At 42.0% G+C, this 12,111-nt stretch overlaps 1 protein-coding gene across 10 annotated transcripts in view; it reads right to left on the bottom strand.

Annotated features, from left to right (window-relative positions):
* Positions 1-12,111, bottom strand: part of CUNH1orf21 (chromosome unknown C1orf21 homolog) — a 255,177-nt gene that overhangs the window by 200,867 nt on the left and 42,199 nt on the right. The window contains exon 1 of one of the 10 annotated variants that reach the window (XM_027083034.1): positions 2,421-2,553. The exons of the other annotated variants lie outside the window; for them this stretch is intronic. The gene's annotated coding sequence lies outside the window, so the exon portion shown is untranslated. Of the gene's footprint in view, positions 1-2,420; positions 2,554-12,111 lie in introns of those variants that run through there. 10 annotated transcript variants of the gene reach the window in all.

Here is a 12,111-nt window from a genome sequence, read left to right on the forward strand (position 1 = left end):
AGAAAGAAAGAAAGAAAGAAAGAAAGAAAGAAAGAAAGAAAGAAAGAAAGAGAGAGAGAGAAAGGAACATAGAAAGGGAGAAAAGAAAGACTGATTCTAATTTGCGGGTGGGGGAGGGAAGCTGGCTACCTCACAGCTACTTTCTAAGACTTTATTTCTCAAACTGTGATCTAGGGACCAACAGGATTGGGATTCACCTGGGATCCTTTTAGGAAAACAGAATCTCAGGCTCCACCCTAGACCTCAGAATCTGCAATTCTAACAAGATCCCCAGTGACTCGTACGCACGAAGAAGTTTCATAAGCACTGTTCCAACAGGTTTTATTTACAAGCTGAATTACAAGACAGGTCACCTTACATTTGTGGCTGAAGGTGACCTCTAAGGCTCCTTCCAGCTTTGAGACAGTACAGTGACACTGGCACCGCAAGTCTGGAGAGGGCTCACTTAAGCCTTCTAAAATGTCAGGTTAGGGACAAACCTACAAATACTGGATGCTCTTTACAAAGTGGAACTTGGAGGAATACAAAATTCGGATGACAGGATAGTTATAACAGACATACACGACCCATCACACTTCATAAATTCTAATCCCTAATGTCAGAATCTAGACCATTTTGAAATAAGGATATAATTAACTTATTAAAAATAGCCTATATAAAAGAAATATATTTACTACCCCCTAATTCCTCCAAAGAATGTCAGTATCTGAGAACAGTTTGTTACTTGCTTGGGGTCAGTAATTTATAATTCTAAGGAATTTAGGGAAACTACACCATGGTACCAGACAATGTTGAGAGATTCTGTCTCTTTCATATGTTTGAGACTAATGGGTGATGTTGCCCGCTGCTGTTGGATTTACCACTAAATTTACCTCTAATTTATTTGTGACTGTAATTACTGACTTGATTTACACCAACTCTGATAATAGATTATCCATACAAAATTCAAAGTTCCTAATCTACTCAACCATATCTTACTGAATGAAGTGTATCAAATATATCAAAAATATCAAAACTTGAGGGCTTCCCTGGTGGCGCAGTGGTTGAGAGTCCGCCTGCCGATGCAGGGGACACGGGTTCGTGCCCTGGTCCGGGAAGATCCCACATAGCGCGGAGCGGCTGGGCCCGTGAGCCATGGCCACTGGGCCTGCGCGTCTGGAGCCTGTGCTCCGCAACGGGAGAGGCCACAGCAGTGAGAGGTCCGCGTACCGCAAAAAAAAAACCAAAAAAAACCTTGAAATATTCCTAGCCTTTCCTTTGATTTTCAGCTTCAATTACTGTATAAGGATTACGTTTTAAATATACGCAATTCCCTACTTACTGTCTTTCCAAAAGTAAATAAAGCAAAAGAAATTCACTCTCTATATGAAATTTTTAGTGTTTTCCTTATGGATCTGCTGCTATTGGTTTATGTTTAGCATAAAGCACTCGGAGTCCCCACATGATGCATATTAGCCTTCTATTCATACAATGCTGTGTTTCTTTTTTTTTTTTAATAAATTTATTTATTTATTTTTGGCTGCATTGGGTCTTTGTTGCTGCGCACAGGCTTCCTCTAGTTGCGGCGAGCGCGGGCTACTCTTCCTTGCAGTGCGTGGGCTCCTCCTCATCATGGTGGCTTCTCTTGTTGCGGAGCACGGGCTCTAGGTGCACGGGCTCAGTAGTTGTGGCGCACGGGCTTAGTTGCTCCGCGGCACGTGGGATCTTCCCAGACCAAGGCTTGAACTCGTGTCCCCTCAATTGGCAGGCAGACTCCCAACCACTACGCCACCAGGGAAGTCCCAATGCTGTGTTTCTTGTTTTTCAAGTTTAGAAAGAAATTTCAATCCATCTCTCCAACCGCCAGAAAGAAAGATTAAATATAACCTTCTCTTCTCTTTCGGAGTTGACTTTTCAAAATTGCAATTTAAAAACCCATTCTGGGGGAAGCTGGAGAGCAGCCTCCTTAAACTCTGAGGTAGACAAAAGCTGTAACATATCGGGCACTCGCTGTCCCTTAATCCCTGAAGTTTCACACATAAAACTAACAGCTATTTCTTGAACAGCAAGTCAAACACGGCAGCTCTGAACAAATAACCTAATAAAAAAAGAGTTTGGGTTGGGATTTCTTTAGAGATTAAAGACTAAAATAGGTGGCGATGTCAAAGAAAGTCAAGGCTTTGGAACAAAAGGGGATATTAACATCGGTAGGTTCAGCAAAAGACGGAAAAGACAAAACACTGAAACACAGACCTATGTTTCCACTGGGTTGTCTCCTTTAGGAAAACGAGACAGTAGTTTCATGAGAAACGCGGATCTAGCAAAAACGTGTTCCTTTGAAATCTTATGGAAAGCAAAGAAAGAATTGCAAAACAAAAGCAAAGCACAGGCAGAGGCATGGCTTTGGGCTCTACCTGCACTTACGGCAATGCTGCATTTACCTGGGGCTCCATGGGTGCCAGCTGAGTTCTCCCCTCTGCTCATAGAATCTCTGGAGGACCGAATGGGGCTCAGTTCTTCCAGATGAGTTTGGCTACAACACAACTCTGGCATCCTCTCCCCGAAGTGATGTGGGCTGTGGCCCTCACCGCTTAAGAGACATTTCATAGTATACTTCCCAGCTCTAAGATTTTTCTAGAAACAGGCTGTGGCTCCTCGTGAGGCAGCTTGTTTACCACTGAGGAGGGAAATAGCCGAATAGACACCAGTGGCCCCTGGAACATAGCAATCCTCTCAGCAAAGGGCTTTATGCTTCCTTCTGACTGAAAGTTTTCCGCTCACGAGGCCAGGGAAAGGCCAGCCACAAACAATAGAGGTGAGGCAAAACTACTAAATTTTTAAAAGGCTTTCAAAATTGCTCATCAACTAGAGCAGTTTATAGTAAAACTGTGCTGGGTCACAAGAAAGACAGAGAGAGCTCAAGAGGGGACAGGCGGAATCAACAAGCAAGATACAGATTTTGTTCCTACCTCTTAGAACCCGAACAATCCCACCCATCTAGTGTGACACCGCAAATAAAGTGATTCACAGGAATTCTTACGTGTTATTTAGCTAGAAAAAGACCAACCCAAGTTTGTTCTGAGCCACCAGGCACACAAACACGTCCGTGAAAAGGAATACAAATCACAGCCCGGCTACGTGCAAACAACGCATGTGGTGGTTACACCCTCTTCTGCCACCAGTCCACGCTGGGGTCAGGCTGATAATACACAAGGCAAATATGACCTTATTTCCCAAGCAGAAAACCACAGGGCTTACTTTGGGGCAACCCTTAATGTTGCTGCTTCTGATAAACACAACATTATCCAGTGACCCACATCCGACGGTGACCCCACCAATGATGTGAGAAGTGCCATCTCCCTTTGGACTGGTAAGACCACAATTGCAAAGATGGGGAATTTTGCTCTGCACTAGGCTTTGGGGATTCTAGAAACCAAAATCTTTCTAAAGGGGATAAGCCTTTCATTGGAGACATAGTGGTGACACCATCACTCCCGCCAACCGAACCTTCTACCTTTTGTTAATGAGAAGTAAGTTCCCTCCAAGAAGCAGTCCATAAAATTTTCACCAGGAACACTTCTGTATCACACACACACGTCTAGGCGTTTAAGATGCATTCTGTACGCTACCCAGAGGGGAATTTCATTTAAGGAGTCGGCTTCGACTTCTGATTTCAATGTCACGAAATATTTCACCTTCCAAGGAAAGCAAAAGATCACTTGGGGATTGGCTGGCACTTTTATTCATCTCCAGTAACAAACTAACATTAACATCTATTTCTAAAAATGAAATTATTTATAAAGGATGTAATCACTCAATGGAGCATGTGCTCCTGAAGTTTATAAACATGGAAAACTTCCGCTTTCAGATGCTTATCATTTGCTAATGCCCTTTTTGTGAACTTGGAGCAGAAGAGGCTTCCAGCGCTTGCAAGATACTCACTTGGGGGGTAAAACCAGCTGCTAACTTTTAATTCATTTGTTTTTGAACATACTGTGTACCCATGCCTAAGTTTTTAGAGAAGTGTGTGTGTGTGTGTGTGTGTGTGTATAGAGTTTTTTAGAGCCTCAAAGCACAATATTACAACTGTTGATGAGCAGATTGAGATTAAAACCAATGTCCCCAAATTGGGTAAAAATAAAAAATTTTAAAAAGAAAAGGGCATGGCGATTATTTTTGTGTCATTCATTTTTTCAAATCACAGCTTTAATAAGCAATTTTTATGCTAGTGAATTCAGAAGTCAACTGACACTTCTTTTTTCTCCATCCTCATTTCTGATTTTAAAGAATAAAAGAACTCATTAGCACAGAAAAATGAGTTAGGTTTTCTTCCTGACCTTTATAAAGCCTTTCATCCAGATGAAATTTAATTAAGTTCAATACTGATACGGACATAGCAGAGAGCAGGAAAGTTAAAGAAAAGGACAGGCAATTTGGTTATATGTTTATGTTGGTAACCTTTATCTAGCTATGTGTGTTTGTGTGTGTGCGCGCGTGTACACCTTTTGGGCATGCCACAACCTACCAGGTAGGTACCTCACCTCTGCTGCTTGTCACCATAAAACTCACAGATTTCTTATTCTTTGTATGAAAGCATTGTTGATATCCATTAAAATGCACATACTGTTGGGCTAACAACATATTCTACCATTAACCCTTCCCTGATTTAGTGCTCCAGGTTAACTGGTTAGACACCTAGCAAGTTCTGACTGGGGGCAGGGGGAGTCCGGGAAAGGACAGCGATGAGCACCCTGCCTGGGGAGCATTGGGCTTGGAGGGTCCCAGAGAGGCCTGCACACAGTGTGGAGGCCGTGCTCTGCATTTCACTGACCCCAGGGAATCAAGTAAAGGGGCGCTTCTCTGATGGAACCCTGGGCAACGAAACTTGCATGCAACCTCTGTGCACCATCCCCTCAATGAATGTACCAGGCATCCACCTACGACCTCACTGTGCTGTCTTCTAAACAAGTGACTCATACGCCTGGAATCAAAGACACCACACACCCTGATCCTACCATAAAGATACCTCCCTCCATCTTGTGTTCTGTCTCACCCACACCCCACACACCAGACAGAAAGACTTTTATGTGATGTCCCAAATCCAGTGTAAGCCTTGCTTTCCTATTTTCATGACTAAGGGCTAGCAGATCCTGCCTTCTCCACCATGGACCTGGCAGGATGAGGTTACTAAACACTGAAGGAAAACTATATGGAGATAACACAGTTAGATATAAACTCACAGCTGCTAATACGTAGGCTTATAAAAATATAAGCAATAGAGATCTTAATTTTGAGATAATGTTGTGATCATGGACAAAGCCTTTTCTGACTAAAACTGCTCTCAGAATACTTAATTAATAATTTTCTGGGAAAACGGCTCCACTATCAATATTGAGTTCAGTGGCTCCTGGGTAGTAAGATAGTTAAACTCCAATTTTCATTGCTAAAAATACTACAAAATAAGTTGAAAATAAAATTCAATCACCCTAATTCATTTTAAAAATACTTCAAAATAAGTTGAAAATAAAATTCAATCACCCTAATTCATTTTAAAAATACGTATATGTAGGCAAGATGTTTAGGAAGAGAGTAGTCTTATTTCAAACCCTTTACTCATATTTTAAAGGGGTCACTAGGAAATGGGAGGGAACAGGAATCTAGCCAATATTTTATAACAACTATAAAAGGAGTATATAACCTTTAAAAACTGTGAATCACTATACTGTACACCTGTAACATATAATATTGTACAGTAACTATACTTCAATTTTAAAAAAAGAGAAAAGAAATGGGAGAGAACAGAGGAACCTAGAAAGAGAAGGAAATAATCAAGTCACCCACCTACCCCTCCCAGTGGCCACTTAGGACACCTCTCTCTTCAGGAAATGGGATCCAAGAGGAAAAGGAGCCCTGCGGTCTCCCTGCCAATATCTCCTTGAAAGAGCTCAAGGTGGCACCCACATGAAGGGAAAGAAGGTCTCTGGGGACCAAGGCCATGCAATCAGCAATCACTTACTGAACACTCATGCCCTCACAATTGGGCAAAAGCTAGTCTCAAAGATGCTACAAAGGTAATAACGGGTTAGCTTATAGCCTGTAAACAATTACAAGGCAATTAAAAACAACACCACTTAATGGTAGTTTGTGCAAATGGCAGAGCGAGCATTTGAACAGCTCCCAAGTGCTCTAAGAGGAACATCTGGGATGCCTCTGAGAGAGGAGTTATCCTAACAGCTTGAAGGGTAAAGCCGTACTTCCCATGTTGATGAGTAAGGTAGGCTGGTGGAAGGGGTGTTGACCTCCAGGCAGAGTGAATATGTAAGCAAAGCCCAGGAGATCTGACTACTATGTCATGCTCTAAATATGTCTGGAAGAGGAGTGTCAGGAAATCAGGCTGCTTAGGGAGACAGGGGCTGGATAATGAAGGGCCTTGCAAGACCTTGTAAGCCACTGATGTCAACAGAGAGGTGAAACGATCAGATTTTTGTGTTAGCAACATCATTTCTGGGAACAGAAGAGATTGGGCTGAGGGCAAGAAGGTTGGTAACAAGGATTCCAATGGTAGTCTAATAGCCGGATGAGAGATGGTGCATGTCCAAATCAAAACACTGTACGGAATCTAAAGAAACAAAAGGTTCTGGGCTTCCCTGGTGGTGCAGTGGTTGAGAGCCCACCTGCTGTTGCAGGGGACACGGGTTCGTGCCCCGGTCCGAGAAGATCCCACATGCCGTGGAGCGGCTGGGCCCGTGAGCCATGGCCGCTGAGCCTGCGCGTCCAGAGCCTGTGCTCCGCAACGGGAGAGGCCACAACAGTGAGAGGCCCGCATACCGCAAAAAAAAAAAAAAAAAGGTTCTGAAGAACGTAGGGGCAGGACAGGAATAAAGACACAGACGTAGAGAATGAACCTGAAGACACGGGGAGGGGGAAGGGTAAGCTGGGACGAAGTGAGAGCGTGGCATGGACATATACACACTACCAAATGTAAAACAGAGAGCTAGTGGGAAGCAGCCGCATAGCACAGGGAGATCAGCTCAGTGCTTTGTGACCACCTAGAGAGGTGGGATAGGGAGGGTGGGAGGGAGATGCAAGAGGGAGGAGATTTGAGGATATATATGTATGTATGGCTGATTCACTTTGTTATACAGCAGAAACTAACACACCGTTGTAAACCAATTATACTCCAATAAAGATGTTTAAAAAAACAAAACCAAAAGAAAACACTGTACCAAATAAGAAAAGGACACACAAAAAAAATATCATTGAAGAGGTAAAATAATAGGGGCTTGATGATTATTTAGGTGCAGATGTTCATGTAAGGAAGAAAGTGAAATCTAGGCTACTTCAGAGGTATTTGGCATGAAGAACAACTGGGTAAATCATAAAACTATCACCCAACATGTTATCTTTGAGGTGTTAGTGGAGATAAAGAGTGGACAAATGAATGGACAGGACTGAAGCACAGGACAGAGCTGTGGACCAGTGATCAGATCCAAGCTGCGAAATGCGCAAGTAGAAGACGACTCCATGAATGTGACTGTGGAGCACAGCGGCCAGTGGGGTGGTTGTTAACCTTCTAGAATCACATGGACCCTTAAAACCCTGGTCAATGCCAAGCCTAACCCCTAAAACATGCACATTTGCAAATACAGAAAAGGCACCGTATTTTAGAGGAAGTTCATCTATGAACTCACAGATTAAGTATTCCTAGTATAAAGCAAGAAGAGAAGAGGGCTTAGATGGAGACAGTTAAAAAACGGGGCACAGAAGAAGAAACTGCAAGAGCTGTCAAGAAAAATTATGCCTCTGCAGTGACTGCAGATCACTCTTTCTAGAAATGTCCATGAAATAACGGGTTGTATACACAGACAGAACTGGGCTTCAAAGTAGAGTTTTAGTTTGGTGTTGTTTTCTTTAAAGAGTTTTTATAGAAAATTTCGAACATATTCAAAATAGAACCGTAGAATGGGGCCCCTTGTAACCTAAGTCTGAACTTCGAGAATTATAAACTCATATCATTTCATTCCTAAATATCAGTATCTATCTATAAAAGACCACACTAGAAAAGCATAACCGTGGGCTTCCCTGGTGGCTCAGTGGTTGAGAGTCCGCCTGCCGATGCAGGGGACGCGGGTTCGTGCCCCGGTCCGGGAGGATCCCACATGCCGCAGAGCGGCTGGGCCTGTGAGCCATGGCCCTGAGCCTGCGTGTCCGGAGCCTGTGCTCCGCAACGGGAGAGGCCACAGCAGTGAGAGGCCCGTGTACCGCAAAAAAAAAAAACACATAACCATGCCAACACTATCACATCTTAAAAAATACTAATAAATCCTTAAAATCAAGTATCCAGTTAGTGTTCAACTTTCCCTAATTGCCTCATATTTTTTTCAGTTTGTTTAAATCAGGATCCAAATAAGGTCTACACATTGTAACTAGCTGACGAATCTCTTTTCATCTATAGGTTCCATGAATGTCTTTCTTCTTTTTTTTTTTTTCATACCCCTTTGGTCATTTATTCTGTAAAGTTGTTTTGTTTTGTTTAATTTTGCTGATTGCATCCTTGACGGAAGATTGAACATTCACTTTATTCCTCTGTGTCCTGTATATTGGTACTCGAATATAGAGGTTTGATTAATTCAGGGTCGATATTTTGGCAAGAATACTTCCTAAGGGGGTGTTGAGTTCCAACAGGAGATCTACAAGCAGGATTTTGTAAAAGATGGAACTGACAAATGATGCTTATCTGCTCTGGCACAGAAGCCAGTGAAAAAGGTGAGGTTGAGGCACAGTAAAAAGCACAGCAAAGAAGACAGTGGATGATGAAAAAAGAAACAGAAAAATATAAAAAGCAACTGCTTCCTCTGCTCATCAAGCACCACGCTCTCGGACCATTTCAAGCCGCCCTGAGCATCTCTCCAGAGCATCAAGGTAATAACTGGCACTCATCACAGTAATCCTAAAGTCATAAAGAAGAAAAGACTACATTATTTTGCATTTACTTTGATGAAAAGTGTGAAGCGTTTCCTGATTTTTAAAAAGTCTATCATTAAAATTTTCAGTATTAGAAGTTTCTATGCTTAAAGAATTAATCTCTCAAGAAAATTCATGGAAGAGAGAGCTCTACCATATAACTCATACGGGTAACTATTTTGTCTTATAAACACAAAGTCCATATAATGACATCCCTCAACCCCACAAGGGAAATATTTAGCCGATAATATAACACTGATGTAATTATTACAGTAAAACAGTAATACGGAGCAAGATCTAAGGTTATGTATACCCTTTTAATTAATTTTCACCATGATCCTCACATGACATTCTTTTCTAGGGACCAAAACTTTCATTTTACAAAATGCACCCGTAAGAAACAGATCTCCATTAACTGATGCCCCCTAAGGGACACATGCATTCTGTCAACCTGCCCTCTGGAAAATCTGTCTCATTGTCTGTGACTTTTCTCCTGTCCCTGCCTCAAAAGAACAAATTCTATTTGAACATCTATAGCAAGTATGTTCCCATTCACTGAGTGTTCCTGTGCACTATAATTACCCTGCCATTAGGAACAAATGCCAGGCCTAAATAAAAACAAAGCATGGTTTAATTTAAAGTGCAGTAGTATCAGGTTAAAAAAAGGGCCTCATATAAATTAAGAGGTTTTTCATTATAAAATTTTATATTCTGAAAACTTTCATCTGAAAACAAGCCTGCTCAAAACATTTATAAACACATTGGTGAGATTATTTTATTAGGATTAATGGACAAGTTAAAAATCAAGGAGTGCTTCTCAGATGCCAGTCCGGAGACCCGTGACAGCCCACGGTGAAATGCAAAAATACCTGGGCAACATATTAAATTCTTCATAAAACTTCACTCATCCATCATGGCTTAACTCAAACATTATCTCTGCTGGGCGGTCTTTCCGCACCTATGGTAGTACTCATCTGCCATCTTGCTATCGTCCCACGTGGAGTCACATGTAATATTAGAGCACAAAGCACACTACACATGACCACTGAACAAATACTGTAACCATACTAGGTGTTTACACACTGAGGATATGACAGGTGAGACGGAATCTTCTCTGCTTGGAAGAGTGCTTCTCTTTATCTCCCCAGATAGGGAACTATATTATGCCTTTGTACAATACTAGCATAAACCACTACTCGGTGTCCATCGTGTGTTTGTCCAATGCTTGCATGAAGCACTATCCTTAGTTTCCTCCTAACAACCTTGCGAGGTGGACGGTAGGAATGTAGACCACCTATTCATTTTTACGTGAGGAAATCAGGTTCAAAAGTAATGTTCCCTAAAGTCTCACAGCTAGTAAGTGGGCCCCTGGAACCCAGTCCATTTTGAGAGTAGATAAAGATAAGCAAGAGGACAGATGGATGGAGGTAAAAGATTCAGAATCCTCCTTTGCAGAGACTGTGCCGACTGGGCCCTGGCATCTCTTTCCAGGACTCCCTCACTGGGAGGCAGAGCCCTCCGAAGGGATACAAGTTAAACAAATTGGGATGGAAGGTATTTTAGGAGGTTGAACCCAGGCACTGCTTGGATTTCAGTGCCTGATACCCCCATTTCAGGGACTCCAGACCAGTGGGAACCCATCCCTCCTGCAGCTCTGGGAAAGGGGGATAGTTAAAGGGTCATGATGGAATAGACAAGTACTAGGGACTTAAGTACTGTCCCTCCAAGGAAACATGAACGGTGGGAAGGAGAGATGTGTACCCCAGAGGAATAAATATCCAACAGTGTAATTCGCAGGGAAAATAACTTGGGGTGAAGAATCCTCCCAATTGCTCCTGAAAAAAACACCAAGCAGTCAAATTGTCTTCTACAGGTACGGTGTTTATAAAGGAAATCTTGCTTTGAGGGCTCCAGGAGCCCACCACTGGGTATATACTCATGATGATCGCTACTGGAGACGAAGTCTCCTTCTGAGACAGAAGGGAGGAAAGTTAACATGGTATTTATAGACTTGTTAGCCGGTGGAATATAAAATCTGGCATCCAGTGTCGAAAACAACTTTGGATTTTAAAACCAGATAACTATTCACATCAGAACAGCTATTGCACTCTCAGTTCCAAAACATTGAAAAGCAGGTTAGGTAAGATCTAACATTACACATAATAATCTCACCCAGAGCTATTTATGCAGGGCACACAGGAACAGCCCAGAGAAATCAAATAAATTTGCACGTAAGGAGTAGAAACGCTAAGTATATGATTAAGGGATTTTGCACCTAAACCTTAGGGAAGATCCTGCAAGCAGGGGAACTCCGTTCAGGAAAATGCTTTATTTAGCTGGTTTATTCATGTTTTCTTCACATTCAAAGCCCAGCGTAATACTATTGTTATTAACTGACTTCGAACTATAGCGCTTCATAGGAAGGTAGACAGAAAGGGAGAACGGAGCAGAGATCAAATAAATTAAAATGTCACACTCAGCATTGAATTATTTAAAATGTTGATCTCCATGTTAAATTCTGAGTCACAGGCAACAACCACACAGAGCACTCAACGATCCAATCCACTGATACGCTGCCTGTCACATTCCTCTGCTTTAGAACTTTTCCTTTTTCATGTACACAAATACTTTTGTTCAGCACAGAATGTATCCAGGAAGATGGAGATAAAGATCAACTGCAGAAGAATAAGAGTTTTAATCTTAACTATCAAGCAACTGGGTTAGGGTCCTAACAATATTTCTAGATCTAATCAATTCATGACCCAGAGAGCAAAAATAACTTTCCCAATCAGATCATGGGATTAGAGCCAAACTGGCAAATGTCACAGGGAAACTAAGGTTCAGTGTTAGTAAAGCTCTAACAATTGTAGCTAGAGCTGCCCTGTCCCCACAGGTTAGCGGCTTAAACGAAGGAGGTCATCACCCTTTATGAGGGTTAATTAGTGCTAAACACTTTACAGATGTCACATTTCATATAATCTTTATCATAATCCCCTGTTAAATATTATCTCCGTTGTACAGATGAGGAAATAGAAACTCACAGAGGCTAGGGACTTGGCTATCGTCACTGCTAGTAGAAGGAGAACTGGTACTAAGTCCATCTGACCCTAAGATCCTTCTCAACTCAGAGATTCTACTGTATGATTATGACAATTATTATTCACAATT

This window comes from Aethalodelphis obliquidens, unplaced genomic scaffold (genome assembly GCF_003676395.1).
Source record: "Aethalodelphis obliquidens isolate GAN/ISIS:26980383/991018 unplaced genomic scaffold, ASM367639v1 scaffold48, whole genome shotgun sequence".
In the NCBI taxonomy this organism is placed as follows: Eukaryota; Metazoa; Chordata; class Mammalia; order Artiodactyla; family Delphinidae; genus Aethalodelphis; species Aethalodelphis obliquidens.